Source organism: Esox lucius, chromosome 8 (assembly GCF_011004845.1).
Source record: "Esox lucius isolate fEsoLuc1 chromosome 8, fEsoLuc1.pri, whole genome shotgun sequence".
NCBI lineage: Eukaryota > Metazoa > Chordata > Actinopteri > Esociformes > Esocidae > Esox > Esox lucius.
The window spans coordinates 15,799,954-15,817,973 of record NC_047576.1 but is presented as its reverse complement, the minus strand read 5'-3'; the positions used below and the strand labels follow the sequence as shown (position 1 = coordinate 15,817,973).

Genomic DNA, 18,020 nt, shown 5'->3' with positions numbered 1-18,020 from the left:
TTTACATTTAAAATGAAAATGTAGTCATACATCTCAGCACAAATCTAAAATACTGTCTATGAGTTAACACTGGAAAATGTTTTCTAGGCAAGAATAGGAAAGAATCCCCAGAGTCATTTCTCCCCTCAACCAGATGGTGGCATTGTATACTTACCAATGATCAGACTAGGGTAAAACCTGTAGAATGTGGCATTCGCTTCTTACACCATGATTTTTCAATATAAGTCAGAGTGGTGGTGTATTTCTAATGTAACTTTTATTAGATGTGCTTGCTGAAAGCAGAGCACAACATTAGAAATTGTTCTTACTTATTATTATTCTGCTGGCCCCTGTAGAGCCAAACACATAAATGCTAACAATGCCAAAAACTACTATAAAATATGCAGTCTGACTGTCTGCAGAATAATTGTTTTGCACTACTAATACTACACAAACTTAAACCAAATTTGAAGAAATCTCAAAGCATTTTAGTAGCCAAAGGCTTGAATGTCAATGCTTTGGACTCTTACTTGTCTCCTACTCTTTGGGATAGAAAAAAAGCAATTCAAACTTTAAAACATTCAGATGTATATATTATAATGAACTTACATACAGTTATGTGATAACATTTTTACTTTTTACTTTTTTAACCACTTTAAATGTTTTTAAAGTGGCTTCAGTGGCAAGCGGATTTGTTGATACATTTTTTAGTTGAGGCAACTTTCAATGTTGGTTGATAGTCAGTATATTGTTTATGCTTATAATTGTTGAACTATAATAGTTTTAAAGAAGCATACAGTCTCTATGAAAGTCTTTATGACATCATTTGTATTTACCACTTCTCTTGATTTGTTTCTTCTACAAACACAACCACAATGTTGACATGTTACGATAGACTCAACCTGAATGGCATCAAATGAGTTTTATCATACTGTTTTCATTGCAATGGTGGAATGTTCAAACTAAAACATTTAATAGAGCTTGAAATAAAATAGAACTTACTCGAACCAATTAAACTAGCCCACTTAAATTCACTATGACTACCACTGGTCACTACAGGTCCAATGGCATTTAATCCTGGTGTCCTGGCTGCATTTCCTACCAGACAATCAAATCATCATAGCCAACTAATCATCCCAAACTTCCAGTTGTGAGACTAGGGTTTGAATCTGGCTCTCCGTTTTGCCCAGGGGTCCCACTGAGGGCATTGGCCAGCACCTTCGGGTACTGAAGGCTTAGTAATTGAATTGGGTTGCCTCTCCTTGTGGTGACACCTTGTTGTGGTTTTGGTGCCTGTGAGCTGAGAGTGTGTTGTGTTCGGCCCATAAGGATTCTGGTCTATACCGCCTGGTTTAGCAAGCAACTAGAATGACGTGCTGAGCTTTGGAAGACAGATATTTTAATATCAACTGTCCCAAGCTGCTGGGAGTTCTTGCGATTAGTGCAGGGCCTTAATTAGAAATTGGATATCACCAAGTGGGGGAGGAAAACGTGGTAAAAGGTTAAACAAAATATCTATACATTTTTGGCTATTGGGCCAATTCTGTTTTCACCGTGTTCTTTGTCACTTTTTGGAATTGTCAATGCTTTCAGACTGTCTAGTTTTTGTTTGGATGACTGTGTGATTAGAAGCCTTATTTGCTCATAACAATGAGTTCAAAAATGAATAAGATAAAAAGAGATCTAACACTAAACTCTCTCTCAAAGCAGTGAGAAAATGACTCCAAACGCGTCAACCCTGTGAGGGGTGCCCTTATTTGCGGCTTCACATACTTCAAGGAGTTCAGGGTCACCATTTTTTTTTTCTTTTGAGGGGAGAAATAATAGCAGTGGTGCAAATCGATGGTCGAATGTCAGACATAGCAGCTCACTCTCCCGGCTCAGCTAGACTGACATGACATAAATAGATAACTAGGCATCATTACACGAGAGATTGTTTGCTTAGCTAAATTGATTTTTTTCGTCTCCCCTTGTGTGGTGTGTCGAGCTCCAGTGCTCTTCGACACATTTCCTGCCTGCTGTTTGGACAATCTGTGACACTGTGGCTGTTTGTCCGTGTATGTGTGTGTGTGTGTGTGTGCGCGTGCGTGCAGTCGTGTGTGTGTGTGTAAATGTACATGCTAACATCATCAAAGCAAAGACAACTTTTCAATGTATTCCTGCATTCATACTGTACACACATGCACACACACAGCTTCGTAACATGTTTTTCCATGGCGCTCATGGTTCTGTAAGTGCTGTTGGAGGTGAGTAAAAGATCACAGGTTACATGCAGGTGTACAATAACAATTGGCCGTGTGGATTGATGTTGGATACAGACGGCTTGTGGTTAGGGGTGGTGCGTGACTACCACAGCGGGCCCAGGAAAGGCAGGATGGATGGCACGGCAGCTGTGTGTATGGAAATGATTTTCTTGTTTGTTTGCTCTTTTGGCTGCTATAGAACTACCACACTCTTAAAGACCTTAATCCCAGGAGAGCGCAAGCGGAAATTCTGATAGTTTCAACAGAACCTTCAAAGTCCCCCCGCTAAAACTCAATTAATTCCAGGGATGATAGGGTGCATGTTGTTTTCAGTCAGCTTAGACCTGAAGGTAGGACACCTGACATCAAAATAATCTTGAACTTGTTACCCTCAGCTCAGGTAAATATTGGTTTATGGGTGCTCAAAAGCTTTCTCCCGTTTCATCCATTGTGTCCACAACTGGCAGAAAAAAAAGGGTAGGTTTGCCTTGGTTTCTTTAGAAAAAAAAAAAGAAATAGATTGTTTGGTTTGAGCATGTCATCTTTAGGGTGTGACAGTTCAGAAATCCAGTGATGTTTCCAGAATGTTTGCAAAGGCTGTGCAGAGCTTCTTTTTCGCTTGGCTCAGCTCAACCAGTTTCCTCACTGTTAACATGGTTGTTGTGTCATGGAGCACGCTGATGGCCTCCTCAAATACAGGGTACAAAAAGATGAATGAGAGCCCAGCTGGAGAGGAGAGTGAGCTGCAACAACAGCGAGACTCTGAAACAAAAAGCCAGCGCACACGTGAGAAATCTGAAACTTTAGGAAAGAGAACAGGATGTAAGCCATTGAGTCACAGCAAATGTGGATTATGGTTACACTCAATTTGAAGGACCAAGGGATTAACCCTTTTTTGATAAATCCTCTGCACAAGTAAAAACCACAATACTAGACTTTTGTATTGTTTTTAGCCAATCACGGACGCTTGTGATGTTGTCTGAAGTTTCATAAAATGAATGTAACAATTTTCCTTCACATGCATTATTACCTCTGTATTTAAAAGATTTTAAAAGCATTATCCATCACTCTTTCCTGCTTTTTGCTAAATAAAATCAGGCACAGTACCTGCCAGTCTATGCCTGGTTTTTGTGGTGGTGGTGGATTCGGGGGGAGGAGAGATCACCAGGGTCAAGGGAGGTGGAACTTGACGAATCTTGATCGGACTATTTGGTTGAAACATTCTTTATTGATCAATGATTCTATACCTTACTTTGCTTTAAACTGATCTTCTGCAACTTATTCAATCTCTGGTCATGGGAACTTCTAAAAATGTATCTGTAGGATCCTGTTGACAGAATCAAACAGGCTAATCAACGAGGCTATCAAAATGCTGTGCCGGAAAACGATTTGCCAGTCCTAAAAATGCCCCAGCCATATTAATGACAAGAGGGTGAACGGGGCAAATACCTTAAATGGAAACTAAATATAGTTTAGTGTAAATTACTCTATATGGGCTTAGAAATACAACACTGATAATATAAGCTAATATTTAGTAGAAAACAACTTTGCCCTCATCATATTATCCAGTTATACATTGACAAGTGGTAATATTGTCATTATAAAAAAAAATTATACTGCATCTATAATGGCAATAAATGGTTTATGTACAATTTGTTTTTTGCCTGCATGGTGGTTTTAAAGTGTTTTCAAACCTTAGTAATGCATTTTCTAACAGATCCTCATTAGCTCACACTGAGGGAGTTTTGAGTAGAATTCTCAGTTGGTCATCAGCCCCAAAAGGAACGTTGAAAACATTATTGTAGTCCCGCCCTGGCAGGGCAAGCCTGCTGAAAGCCTGCAGTGCCAGTGAGATCCACTTAAAGCACAGTCACCTGTTTGCTGTTATTGCCCTCACCTGCGTTCTTGAACGCTGTCACTATTTCTGTTCCTCATTTCCAAGTGTACCTTATTGGTCTTTGTGTTATCTTTTTGTTCCTATATAATGTTGTTTCTGCTTTTGTTTCTTCGTTTCAGTTTTGTTATATCTTCGTTTATTTATTAAAAGTCCCCTGTTTCCCCTGCCCCGTGTCCTGTGTCATTGTACCTTCAACGTTACAGTTGTGATGTAACCTATGAATACTAATTGCACTTTATTGTTAATATCTATGTCTTACCAATTCAATCGGCATTGACACAGTTCATGGTAAAAGGCCATTTCAACCGAACATCGATTTTGGATGAACTATATCTTAAGTTGAGACACAGTCACACATGGAAGTATGAAGAAAATAGTGGAACATGTAAAGCACCTAAGGTTTCTGGATTTGTTTGAAATATAAACTGTTTATTTACAATGACTATATAAATGTATTTTATGTTTTCCTTATACATTGATCTTTTTATTAAGTAGGTTAAAGCATATTTTTGGGTAGGAGTGGTATAGGTACCCAAATGTGTTTGATGTGCAATCAAAATAGTTATCACACAAATTAGTAGTGGGAGGTAGCTGATTGGCCGACTTTGTCTTCTCTAGACTACTGATTGGACAGTTCAAAATCCTCAGGATTGTTACATCCTCCTCCTAAGCATTGTTCAGACCGTCTGTTTGAGAAATAATTTGGAAGGTTTGAATACAAAAAAATCCATACCAGTTTAAACTTTGGCCACAAAACAACATTATTCGGCTATGTGTTAACCAAACAAACATTAAGTGAGAATTAACTGCAGTTATACTTAGAGATATTTGTCTTTGAAAATTGTCAACATTTAAATATTTGTATAAATATCGATATACATTTCTTTAACAAAATCTGTTAGCTGTCATCATTGACCACTAAATTGTTTGCCTGAGTATCTATGTCAAAAGTGGATGCTCCTGGACACAATCCAAAAGCTGGTCTTTTTCCGTTTCAGGCTGTTTCTATGGATTGTGACCCCATGGAGGCCTTTGCATTAATCATGACGTGGAGGGAGGGCCCCAGACAAGCCTGAGACATTCCTGGGACAGCTTGCCGCTGGGCAGGTGAAGCAGCCAGCCTTGCCGACACAGCTGGGAGGGCAAGGTAGGGGCCAACAAGGGTTGCTAAGGGGCTGTCCCCCACTGCGAGTTTGCCAACTGAACTCCTGACAAGTAAATAGGATGAGTAATTAGATATTATAATTAAAGATTAATGGTGTCAAAGGAATTGTCCCCACAGCGTCTGAGCCTGTAGGCTAGCTCCTCTGAAGTTGCCTAGCTGTGGTAGCACATTCACTCTGAGTCCCAGTTTGCATTGTAAATATGACTGCATTGATGTCTGTGGCTATGTGGATAAATCCACAGACCAACAGTCCACTCAATGTGCTGTGTGCTTGGATGGTTTCCAGCAAGTAAAACCTAGCAACAGGATTTGTCTCAGACCTCCGAGAGTGAGCAAGTGGTGTGCTGGCACACAAACTGAAGACATATGGATCTTTGTTTCGCTTCTTAGTGCATTTTGTCAGCTGGTTGTTTAACTGACTGTGTGACAGGTTTACAAAGTGGATTGCTATTCTTATTGGCTGTGAATAACAGCAATGTTTTCATTGTCGTGTGCTTTTTCAATTACATTTGTGCACTGCTTTTCAAATTTGTTGACCATATTTCTGTTTTACAAAATGTGTAACAAACTATGAGCAGGACTTGTTATTGTGTACACAACAAGCATGGTATTGCTGCCAAAATGTTATTGTTCACAATTTCAGAATGCTGCGTCAGGAATCTAATATGCTCTATGCAGATCCTTGCAGTATATTGAAAAAAAAGAGAGGGATCCTAACTGGTTGTGGGTGGATGCAATGGCCTTAAATTGTGTTGTTGCTGCATATCTTCTTAATTGTTTATGACACTTGCAATTACTAACGACAGTCAGTCTAAGTGAAGCTGACAATCAGTTTTGTGGACACCTATTCCAGAACTCTGGCCTGACCTACATGACCTCTTTGGAAGGCTGCCATGCTTGATGACAGCCTGAACAGGCCTTCTGAACAATGTGCTTAGGCTATTTGGATATTTTGTCTTTGCAAGTTGATCATGGTTGAAATGGAAAATAAACATGCTCATTGTTCAGACTCCTCTTTTCCAGTTCCCAATTCATGTCTGGTGACACTGTTACATAAGTGTCAGATTGCTGTGGTAGATTACTGAAAGAAAGAAGCCAAATAGATTGTTTCAGATTGCTGTGTGTAATACAACACATTTTTACTCTAATGTAGGCTATAGATGACTGAAATTGTCAGTCATTTTGGTTATCCTTATTCAACCAGGCAACTAGATTGAGAACACATTCTTATTGTACAGCAAAGGTTTAGCGAGCAATTAGCAATTAAATTCCTTGCATAGAGACAAACTAAATAATTTTCCACCTTGCCAGCTTGGGGATTTGATGTAATACACTTTTGAATCACCTGTCAGAGTTTAAAAAATGCAAATGTTGGAACACATAACTGCATTGAAATCTACACCCAGTGAAATCCATACATGCTCTTTTACATATTTTTCTTCTAGAAACATTAACTAAACATCTGTTGGTAGACATGATTGGACATGATACTGTATCCCTACAATATGTTCATGTTGTCTCCCCTACTCTTCGCTAATTGAACCATAAAATTAGACTAGCGTAATGACAAGTTCACATAGCAGTCTGTCAAACAATCCCCTTGCTTGGTTAGAAAATTGTACACGGTTAACATTGAAATTAACATGGATAAATTGCTCTATTCATTTCTGACTACTGTTAAATACAACCACTGATATGTTTAAAATTGTCAAATATTGAGATTAAGATCATAATAATCATAATGCTTAGTTCAAAGTAGTCTATACTTGAATTACCAAATGCAGCGAGGGGAATATGGGACTAATGTGCCGTGGAGAAGATTAGAAACTCCCCATTTCCCAGATGTTACATATTTCTCAGAAATCACTGTAATAACTTTTTACAATAAATTAAGCTATTTTACCCAAAAAAGTATAGTAAATATTTGGTTTAGTGTATTTATATGTTTGTAATAATTTGGTGACAATAGATCATTGTATTGAACAAAACAAGCAAGTCAAACATTTCAAAATCGAGCATGAATAGTAGCCCACAAATGTTTGCTTACTGTTAGACATTAATTGCCGCTTGTTTATTGTTGTTCTAGCATCACATTCATAAAACACTTAGGGTTTACCTGGGTCAAATGTCACTCTACATTTTCAAGTGATTGGGATACAACAACAGTTCACATAGATTTCTGGTCAGTTGACATAGTAACCTTCATTTGCACAATATGGAGCCGTAAAGGCCTGAGTTTGAAGTTAGTGTCAATAAAGGTCAGAGTGAGATTCTGCTCTTTGATGCCTGTTTGGGGGAGGATGCTGTACCAAGCAAATAAAGACAAAACACTGTGAACAGAAGCTGGATGGCCGGGGAGTGGTCCTCTTTCCTCATAGCCTTCACTAACGCAATACACTCAGTCAGTAAGTCAGTCTTAGTCAACACAAGACAGTTTATGCCATCTTTAAAGTCTCTGCCACTTGCCACTCATGAAGACGTCCAAACCGCACAGCTTTTAACAAGTTGTCAACATATTCACAGAGTTGAGTGCCATTATTAGCGTTAATCATGTTGACAAGATGACAGGCTGTCACTGATTTCTCCATTCAAAATGATGATTTCCAGAATCCATAACCCCTCCTTGTGCTCATATGCAGTGGTGTGTATTGTCTGGGTTATGTTTTTGAAATGCCGCCTGGTTGAGGGCTTGTATTGAGAGATGAAAGAGTAGAGATTGAGCTGCCACACCCTTTGGTTGTTCTGAAACATGGACTTGCCAGCATTTGCTCACCTGCACATACAGTCAGTTCCCAGCCATTGGTAAACAAGACGGGGCCTCTGCCCCAGAGCAGACACTGGTAACAGCTGTCCGTCCCAGGCAGCGCTGAACCACAGCTGCAGCCAGGGACCGTGTTTCCCTGGTTTTGCTCCAGGGACGTCCGCCGTCAGCTGCCCAGGCGCTGAATCCTCTGTTCCACTATTGTGACGAGGTGGATATCACAGTTCCACATACTAACTACGGTGTTTTGACTTCTGGAGGGGTTTCCTCTGTCTTGTTTCATTCCTTGAAAAAACTGGTTCCAAAATGTTTTGCTGCATAGGAGCACACTCTGGTTTCAGATTGAACCCTATGTTTAGCTGGAATTTAGCTGGAACTCTTACTCAGAGGGATTTATATACATTAATGATTGCATATGTTTAGTACCTATAGGAATTATTTGTGTTTATTAAAGGAGGAGGTATGCGCAAACTGAAAGCTGAAACTGAAAGCTGGGTATGATGCTGCCACATATAAATGCTACGTTTTTTGACACCACAAATTCACTATACATGATTCAAAACATCATTGCATGACGATCAAAATACATCTATGAGACCAATATAGAACAAATCATTGGTATAAAGTTACTGCATGGCCATTCCACTGTTAAAATGTGAGTAGTGATCATTCACTATTGATAGTGAGACATTTATTGGGAATGAGAGTGCTGATTGGCCAGTTGATAAGGAGGATGACATCATGTGTGAGTAAAGAACAATACCTTTTTTCAATTTAATAAAGTGTACAGTAAGTAAGTTTTCATTACAAATATGACTTTAGAATGGAAGAACAACCGTATTTGATAAGGAATAAGGGAGTATTAACCTTTAAAATATATTTTTAAGGATGCCAGAAAGAGCTCCCCGTCTTCATACAGGGAATGATGGAAAACAGTCATCAATTTGGAATAACCAGCAACAGTACCAATGTCATGATGTTGTCTCCATGTTGACTTCACAGAGATGTCAACGATTGCCCTGTCAGATATAATTGCACTTGCCAAAGCTTGTAATTGATTAAGTGATGCACTATTACCCACTTAAGGGCCTTAATTTAACCTCAATAACGGAATAATTAAACTAGCCAAAAAATAGACAGAGGTAAAGCGTTCAAAATTGTACTTAATGTTGTTGTTCAGGACTTCTTGTAACCAATATTAGTGTCGATATTTCTTGTTAATGTGGGTCACATTGGGTGTGATTATGGAGATGTTATATTCTTTACAACCGTAATAGCGTGGTAATTGACACTGTTCCATAATATAACATCTTCATATCAGCAGTACCTCCCGGCTGACTGCGCTGGCCTTATGTCAGCTGTGTGTTCATGGCCTGAATAAAGGCCCTACTCCACATAGCTGAAGGGCTTTATAGAGGTATGTGATTGCCTTTAGGTGCCCCAGGTTATGTTTGTAATGTTGGCCAATAAATCGTTCTCCTGGGAGAGGTGTGAAGTAGTAACCTAGTCTCTTAATTGGGTGTGAAGAGAAACACGGGCCCTAACAAGGTTATTCACATGGTCGTCCACAAATGACCCCTCCAAGGCCTGGGTTAAGCCTCTACACCACTCGTAAAAGCCAATCACGTGAGGAATTTCCTGTTCACGGTTGCCCTTAACAGCTGAGAAGAAAAACAGAGAACTTGTGAAAGGGGAGCTCCCAGTGGGGAGGGGGGTTTATTATTTTTAAGCTGATCTAAACACCTGTGACCCCCCAACAGCGCCAAACACACTCCGCCTTTTACCTACCCTTTGGTCCCCCCCCCCCAGTAAACACCTTTACTAAGGTTAAGGCCTGATTTGTCGAGAAACTTTTTAATGAGCCGGCCCAGATCAGCGAGGAGGCTTAAGGGGGCTGGTCTAAAACTGGTGACATCATGTGAATGAGTGGTGTAAGAGCATAATACTTTTCCTTCCTCTGTCTTACTTTGAACCTCCCTCTTCTAATCCATGAATGGAATGGCAGGAAGGGTTGGCTGGCCTAGATTAGGCCTTAGAATGCTGCGCAGTGAAGAGAAGCAACATAGAGTTTCCTCTCTTTCATACATTTTGCAATATCGCACAGTAACGAATTAGTAATGCGCCCATTCTTAACACTGTCTATTGATTAACAATCACCAGGAAACTGGTGGTTGGGAGATTTAAAGACGCTTGCTAATACTAAGATAGAAATCCACTTTAAACCTCTATCACCAAGTAAAATCCTGGGTATGTGAATGCGTACAAAGTGAATCAAGGCGATAATTCTGTTTCTGATTCTGAATAACTCGGTTCCACTGGGTTTTCTGATCCAGCAGGTCCCCGCAGTGAAGTCTCATTCTCATGACCATACTGACTGCCTCTTTCCGTTTTCTTCCTGTACTGTAGCCACCACCTCATTGCTATGCACTGCACGCACAGCCAAGCGTATGTTGATCCACAAGACATGGGGGAGAGAAAGCAGAGGGAGTGGGTGGGACTTACCCATTCATTCCTGTGTCTCATTTACATTGGAACCGTCACATCATAGCCAGGCTGTGTACGCCGCCTACGCCTCCAACGCTGGCCACTCTAGACCGGAATTGTTCTCAGTCCTGCAACCAGGGGTGTTATTGGGATGGGGTCCCAGGATGGAGCAAGGTTCCACTCTTATTTTGACTGACCCTTTGTAGTACAATGCGAGGCTTAACAAAACTTCAATTAAAATGATTCAGAAAATAACTATGTTTTTTAAAATGTTTACCGGTTTTGCTACCCAGTTGCCAAGTATAACCAGATTTCTTATAGAGCCTCCTCTTCATCCTCACATTAGCACCAACTTACCACACCGCCAGCTTCACTCACGCCTTATTTATCTGCCTTTTTTCTTTCTTCTTGCTGGAAGACCATTTCAGGAGGACGAGTGTATGAAAACCCCCAAGAAAACCCCTCGTTTCAGATGGCAGTTGAGGTGAAAACGTTCCGTTAACAAGCAGGTGCATGGGCCCTAAGCAGCTGTTTTTGGTACTCAAGACGAGGCTCAAGCACTCCACGTAATCCTCTCATGCAATTCACACTGTAATTGCTGAGACACAAGCTGCCAGGGCCCCATTCCTCCCCCTGCTATGGCAGAGTCCTCAGCAAACACGGACCTCTGCATTAATTAGTTGCATGGAGCCAGACAGGACTGCATCGGCGAGGCCATTGTTCCGTTCCGAGTGTGTGGCGTGTGTGCGCAAAGATCGAGGAGAAAGAAGGAGTGAGAGAGAGAGCGAGGGGAAGAGTGAGTGTAAGTTGGTGTGCGCATGTGAGTCTTCTTTTCTTGTCCAAGGACATTTGTTCGTTCAAGTTGAATCTTTTCGTTCAAGTTGAATCTATTCTGTGAGCTACCTTCTTGCGGTAGTGGCATGGTCAACAACTTGAGCTGAAGTCTGGCAGATATGCTACAGGCAGCGAGTGGTATTGTTTAGCATAGTGCTCTTCCCTTCAAGGCCTTGTCTGTTGATAAAATGAGGGGGTTGAGCTGCGTCTGCCTCTCACCTCTATCTCATCATTTCATCAGCCACACAGAGCAGAGAGCTCCACACAGAGATTCTTTCATAACGGCTCTACATGAAACATTTTGTCAACAAACTTCTTTCCAAAATAAGTTTTCTAATTTTGTAGTTTTGAACTGCTTTAAATGCCATTCCATAACTGACTGTTTCCAGTACGGTTTTATTTTAGCTACCTTGATATATTTTAACATTGAGACCTCTTTATCAAGGGAGCCCCTTCATCTTACTACACAGGGAAATACTCATTATAAATAAGATAAATAATACAAATACAGCGAGAATACAATTACAACAATTGCATCAATAAATAAGGTCTATGTTTGAATAACTATCTGTAAATAGACAGAGCAACTTTTCGGGGATTATGTACATTGCTTATTTTGAGGAGACTCAAACTTAATTATGTTGCTTTCTAAAATGTTCATCTGTTTCCTAGGAACAGTCATTTTATGGGATGGTAGGGATCCTTTTTTCTGAGTTGTCTGCTACCATTTTAGTTTACTTATCCCAGAAGCTGAATGGACCAATCAAATGAACCCTCTGTGTGTCGTGTGGCATGGGTTAAGTTGTTTTCCAGTGCCATGAATACATTTAGGGAATTCAGCTTCCCCCCAAGTATCTGAAGGAATGCACTTGCACAAAAAGGGGGGCACGATGGATTTAAGCTTCTGTCCCCAGCGCTAAACTGAATTATTGTTCCCCTCGCAAAGTCCCCCCAGGGATGACACAGTTCATTGATGCATCGCTCTCATTAGCATTTTACCAGCTCGCCTCACTAATTTCACAAGCAATCTGTTGTATGACTCAGTGCCAAAATACAACTTTTTTCCTTTCCCCTCATTTGGTCATTATGGTCTTGCCCAACCTATTCAACTTTCCCAAGGAAATCTCAGAAATCATTTCAAAGCTAGTAAAACTACATTTATAGGATGTGGAGAAAAAGAGATGGAAAGAAAAGAAGAACAATACAGAAAGCAGAGAAAGCGGGAAAAGGACAATAAGACACATTGCTCCGTGCATCATTTATTTCATGTTACTATGTAATCCACTAAGGATTTTTGCAAAGTTACTTTGTTTACGTGACACAAAATCTTTTTATGCTTGACCAGTTCTAAGAAAAAACACTGATTTTGTTTTAAGTAGACATAGTAAAGAAAAATTGGCACTAGCTCCTTCATATTACAGATACATTCATAAAAAATTATAGGTCACCAAAAGAAAATACTTATTCAACACAGATCATGTTTGGCTGTTCTGTCAAAATAACAGTGTGTCCCCCCAGACACTTTCCAACCTCTCAAGTGGGTTAGTGTTGATCGGAGTTCAATTTTATTCATAATAGTTAATTGATTTATGCTTGCAGGGGGCTGCTGTGTCTTCTTCTGTTCCCCGCCTACCTGCGGTGGTGATGGGGAACTGTTGTCCGGCCCAACAGCCCAGCCCTGCTCATTTTTTGATGATGGGAACCTCTTTTTGCCTCCCTGTTTTGGAGGGAAGCAGCAATCTTCTTCTAACAGGCATCTCCACTCTCAGCTTGTGACAGGCACGCACGCGTACCCACGCACACTCACTCACGCATTTGCACATACACAAACGCACAACTCACCGGGACATACACACGCGCGCTCTCTCTTACACAGGCCTGGCTGATTAATGGCTGCTAATTAGCAATGTTAATGACCAGGTGTCCTAAAGCAGGCCAGATTCTCTCAGCATGGAGGGGCTTCTCATTGAAGGCCTGCAAATCCATTCCCAGTGACCCCCTTCCCCTCAGCTGGCAGCCCCCGATGCGCGGCTTTCTCATTACCCCAGAGAGCGGCTCAGAGGGAGGCCCAGGCCTGAGAGCCAGTCGCGTTCCCTTTTCCACTGGGGCTTGTATTAATTAAGGTCAGGATTGGCCAAGACTGTGGGGGTACACTCTGGGAGTGAAGCAAAGGTGGGTTGGCGGTGGAAGCTGAAGGGGGTGGGTGGAGAAGGTTCAGCAGATGAGCATTAACCCTTTCTGTAGGGTGGCACGGCCCCAACCCCCTGTAATGTGGTCAACAAGTGCATTGAAAGAAACAAGCCTCCCCATGTTAGTATACGGAAGTCTGACTGTGAGGGCTTCCTCCGAGAACACTCAGGGGGCACCGGAAAACCTTTCATTCTTGTGGGCTGACATCTTTTAAAAATGTGATTCGCCCATTCACGTTATACAGTATGTTCCACTATATGACTTTAACAATTGATTTGGTCCCCACACCTTTTCACTCTGGGCCATCCATTAATGGGGAAGATCCCTTCAATTCTGTGAATTGAACTGTTAGACAATGTGTTGCACACATTTTTTATGCTCATGTCCTGCAACTGAATATACTTTGCTGTATAATGGAGATTTTTTAAGGTAATTTCGTGCAAATCTACAAATGTTGCAATTAGGGATGAAGAATATTGTTTTGATGTTAATGTGATATCATTACAAAAAATATCAATGGGCTAAATATCTCAGCTAAAATGTTAGCTAACATAACCTAACTAGGTAAAGTAGACATTTCTGCCAAGTTATGAATAGGTCTCTAAGGTCTGCTGTTACTGACATAACAAGAGGAAAATTGCAGATGCACTACCCACTTTTGAAATCGCACCTTGCACATTCTGCTATTACAATTTTCAAGAGTGAGTTCAAAGCCAGACTGAAGTCCGCGACCCATTGAGCCCCATTGTTTGGGAACCAGTGAAGTGGACTACTCTTTCTGCAAGGACTCAAGTAAAATTATACACTGTGACAGAAAAAACTTTGGTGCCTACTTCAACTCACCTTCAGGGCTGTTTTTTGCCTTACAAAATATAAATGGTCTACTCTGTCTCAGGTGTAAACTGTTTATTTCGGTTGGTAATGTGCAATTACTGGTAATTTAACCAAGTCCACACTTCTTTAAGGAAACAACACAAATACTAAACCTCCCATGGGTATTTTTCTAATAATTGTTTTCATGCCTTCCCTGCATGATTTGCAATTATGAGATGTACACCAAGATCAGATGCTGACTGTACTGTAATTTCAACTTTACTTTTATGGTCGTAAACCGACATGGAATCTGGAGAGTCATTTTTGTAACATCATACACATAAGCCACTTCAGCAAATACTTCAACCGAGCCTTCAAACTCAACTCTGGACGTCGAAGACTGTTCCACTTCATTTTTCCATTGCAAACCCCAAAACAGGAACCTATTTAGAGCTGGAATGCCGGGTGAGTGCAGTTAATGATGAGGTTTAACAGAAAACCATCAGGCTCCAGATCCAGTACGGTAAGAGTTGAGTACCCTGATATAGAGCCTTGTTTTTGTGAATATGTGGCTAACACTTTAGTATACACTCTAATGCAGAGCAACTTACAGTAGTGAGGGAATACATACATTGTCCTATTTACAGTACCCATTTAGATTAATTGATGGATGACATTTTTATGTCATTCTGTGAAGTCTGAATAAAGTTGAGGCCCTTTTTTCATTTACGTCAATGAATTACATCCATTGCTGCCTTCAGGGCAGATATGCCTCCGAGAAATGTTTGAGTAATAAAAACTCCCAGCTCCTTAAAGTACGATCTGATGTTTGAGAAAATTGGTGCAGCACTATTGTCCAGCACATCCTGATGCAGACAGACAGACGGGCTTCGTGGTCCTGCTGCACTCCATCCACTGGCCTTGTTAATCTGCCTGGTGTAATTGTGCGCATTGAGGACTGGAATAGAAACAGCACTCAAGGCTACCAAGTAATTAAGGAGGCATTTTCTCGTTAAGCTTTAGCATCCTGGTTATGTTGTACTTCATTACCCTATGCTAAAACCTCGATTCACGAGAGGCTGGAAATCTTGTCGCAATTAGCCATGGGATATGTCTTAGCCGGCAAAGGAATACTCTTCTGTGGGAGGGCTGACACTGACGACAGGTTGCTCTTGTTTCAGGGATATATATGAACTAGAATGCGGCTGTGCTATGTAAGTGAAATGTATGTACTGATGAAAACATTTCGTCTTTCGGTCAAACGACCAGCTTTAGTTTCAGTGAGAAACTGGAAAAACCTGCGCAAGTCTCCCTTCTACCCCTACCCCTGGCCTCGTTTCTCATCCTCTCTTCCCTTTACAACTTTCCTACTCTTCACCTCATTCACTCATACAGTCATAAACTGTGCGTGCACACGCGTAGGTCGGATTTCGTGATAAACAGTGGCAGCACTAAGACGGTCAGGTTAATTTGCGTCCATTCTCGGGTACAGGAGTGGGAAAGTTCATCACACTGTGTGCCACAGAACTCTGGTTCCCACACACTCTGGTTACATCATTACGGGGGTTTGTGAACAGGGCGTCCAATTGAGCCCTGAGGCCACGGTCAGCTGACCTGGGCATGAAAACATTGTGGAAACCCTATCTCAGTGATGGGGTTTCAGCTGAAGCCCACTGATAGCTGCCTGCTCTCTCTCGTCGCACTGCAATTTTCAGCTTCAGTTTCACCTTTGCTTTCATGCTAAGCTGTTGGATCCCAGAGGTTGATGAGTGTGTGTGTTTGTGTATTGGTTTGTAAAAGAAAGCGAGCGAGCTGGGCCGGGCTTTGTGCGGAGGTGCCTTGGTGGAGCTCCACATACTGTAGCTGGTCTTTACAACAGGTTCTCTCCAGAGGGTCTCCCTTTTAAATCTCTAACCCATGCGTGCATGCATGTGCACAGTACCTCCCCCCCACACGCACACTCACATTTGAATTTGCTGGGTCCAACCTGCCAGACTTTTGAACGCTAGAGGGAGACAAAGAATGATACGAGCAAAATATTATTTCTTGTTTCGGTTAATTTATAGATTTTTTTTAATGTATTTTATTTAATTAATCTTTGTGTTCCAAAACTGAGGTATGGCAAAGTTCCATCCTCTGATTGTAAATCAGAAGGCCCCTATTGTTACTTGTTTTAAGAATATGAAAGCTGTACTAACCTAATCCTTGATAAGAACAAATTGACTTCAATTTACATGTCAGTGTAAACTCTCTAATGTCAAAGATTAAGGTCATTGACTCACCCATGGTGCTAGAGCTAGCTTTTCTAAATGATCTCCTCGATCATGTATCCCTAGTTAACAGTGATTCATTTATACAGGCGGAATTATGATTCTTGAAGTGGGGGTCTCTGGGTACGCCCCCATAATTTGTCCTGCATTTCTCCAAAAGTAAATATATGACTTATGGCCCAAAAAGGCAGTTATTTTTAGAAAAATATAACAGCTAAACAAGCTGTATCAACACTTTGTTGCAGATTTCATCAAAGTCTACCATATGTATAACTGAAGTACTTGAAAAAGGGAAATAAGAAAGGAGAAGTACAAAACTTAAGACACCTTTTAACATATTTTTGCAGTTATATACTTTAAATCAGTCCAATTTTATACTATCAGAAATGACTAACAGTTGCTTATTGATTTGCAAAATTCTTCTCATCTCTCTTATAGACAGGGTCTTCTGGCTGTCTGACCCTGCTGGGACAGCTGTCACTATCTGATTCTGCTAAGATAAGGCATGCATGACAAGGAATCACCTTTGTTTACTATATGTTTGCCATTACCATGAAGGGCACAGACCCTCATTTCACCATATTCAGTGTAAATAAATAATGGAACTACACTTGAACGAAGGGAAATTGCCAGTATACCATGGCTAATTACTGTGTCCAGGCACTCACGATGTGATCTTAACCATGGTTTATAGGTATAGTAGTCCAGCATATTGACCATATAAAGTACCACGACCCTTAATGGAGTGGAGTCCTTTCGCTTTCTGGACACCACCATCGCACAGGACCTCAGGTGGGAGCTGAACACCTCTCTTACAAAGAAAGCACAGCAGAGGATGTAATTCCTTTGTCTGCTGAAAAAGTTCAGCCTGGTACGCTGCAGCCACTCCATCACTGTCTGGTATGTTGCAGCCACTGCCAAAGACAAGGACAGGCTGGAACGCATCAGCCGCTCTGCAACTTAATAGAGTTGGATCTATACCCCACATTTTGATCTATCAGGACCAAAACTTCCCGCCACAAGAACAGTTTCTTTCCTATGGCCTCATGAAGATGCCCCGGAACCAAACTGACTATAGCTTGCTTCCAACATACACACACAACCCTCAACGGACAAACCTATAACCCTCTCCCACACTATAACCCTCTCCCACTGTGAATGAGCAGTGATGTAAGAAGTCTGGTTCTGTGGGAAGTCTGGTTCTGTGGGAAGTCTGGTTCTGTGGGAAGTCTGGTTCTGTAGGTCCTTCCAGCTCCATAAACCAATAAATATCAATTTGCTGTTGGAATGCAACCAAAACAACAATACTCTAATCAGCAACAACACTTGTTTGACTCAATGTAAACTCAGGTTACTAATGCTAGTATGGCCTACTCTTTGGCTC

General features: G+C 41.1%; 1 long non-coding RNA gene across 1 annotated transcript in view; it reads left to right on the top strand.

The window, feature by feature from the left end:
• Nucleotides 1-4,806: 4,806 nt before the first annotated feature.
• LOC105011688 overlaps nt 4,807-18,020 on the top strand; it is a 106,620-nt gene continuing 93,406 nt past the window's right edge. Inside the window, exons 1-2 of the long non-coding RNA XR_828100.4 lie at nt 4,807-4,914; nt 5,118-5,266. This is a non-coding gene — a long non-coding RNA (uncharacterized LOC105011688). The remainder of the gene's footprint in view (nt 4,915-5,117; nt 5,267-18,020) is intronic.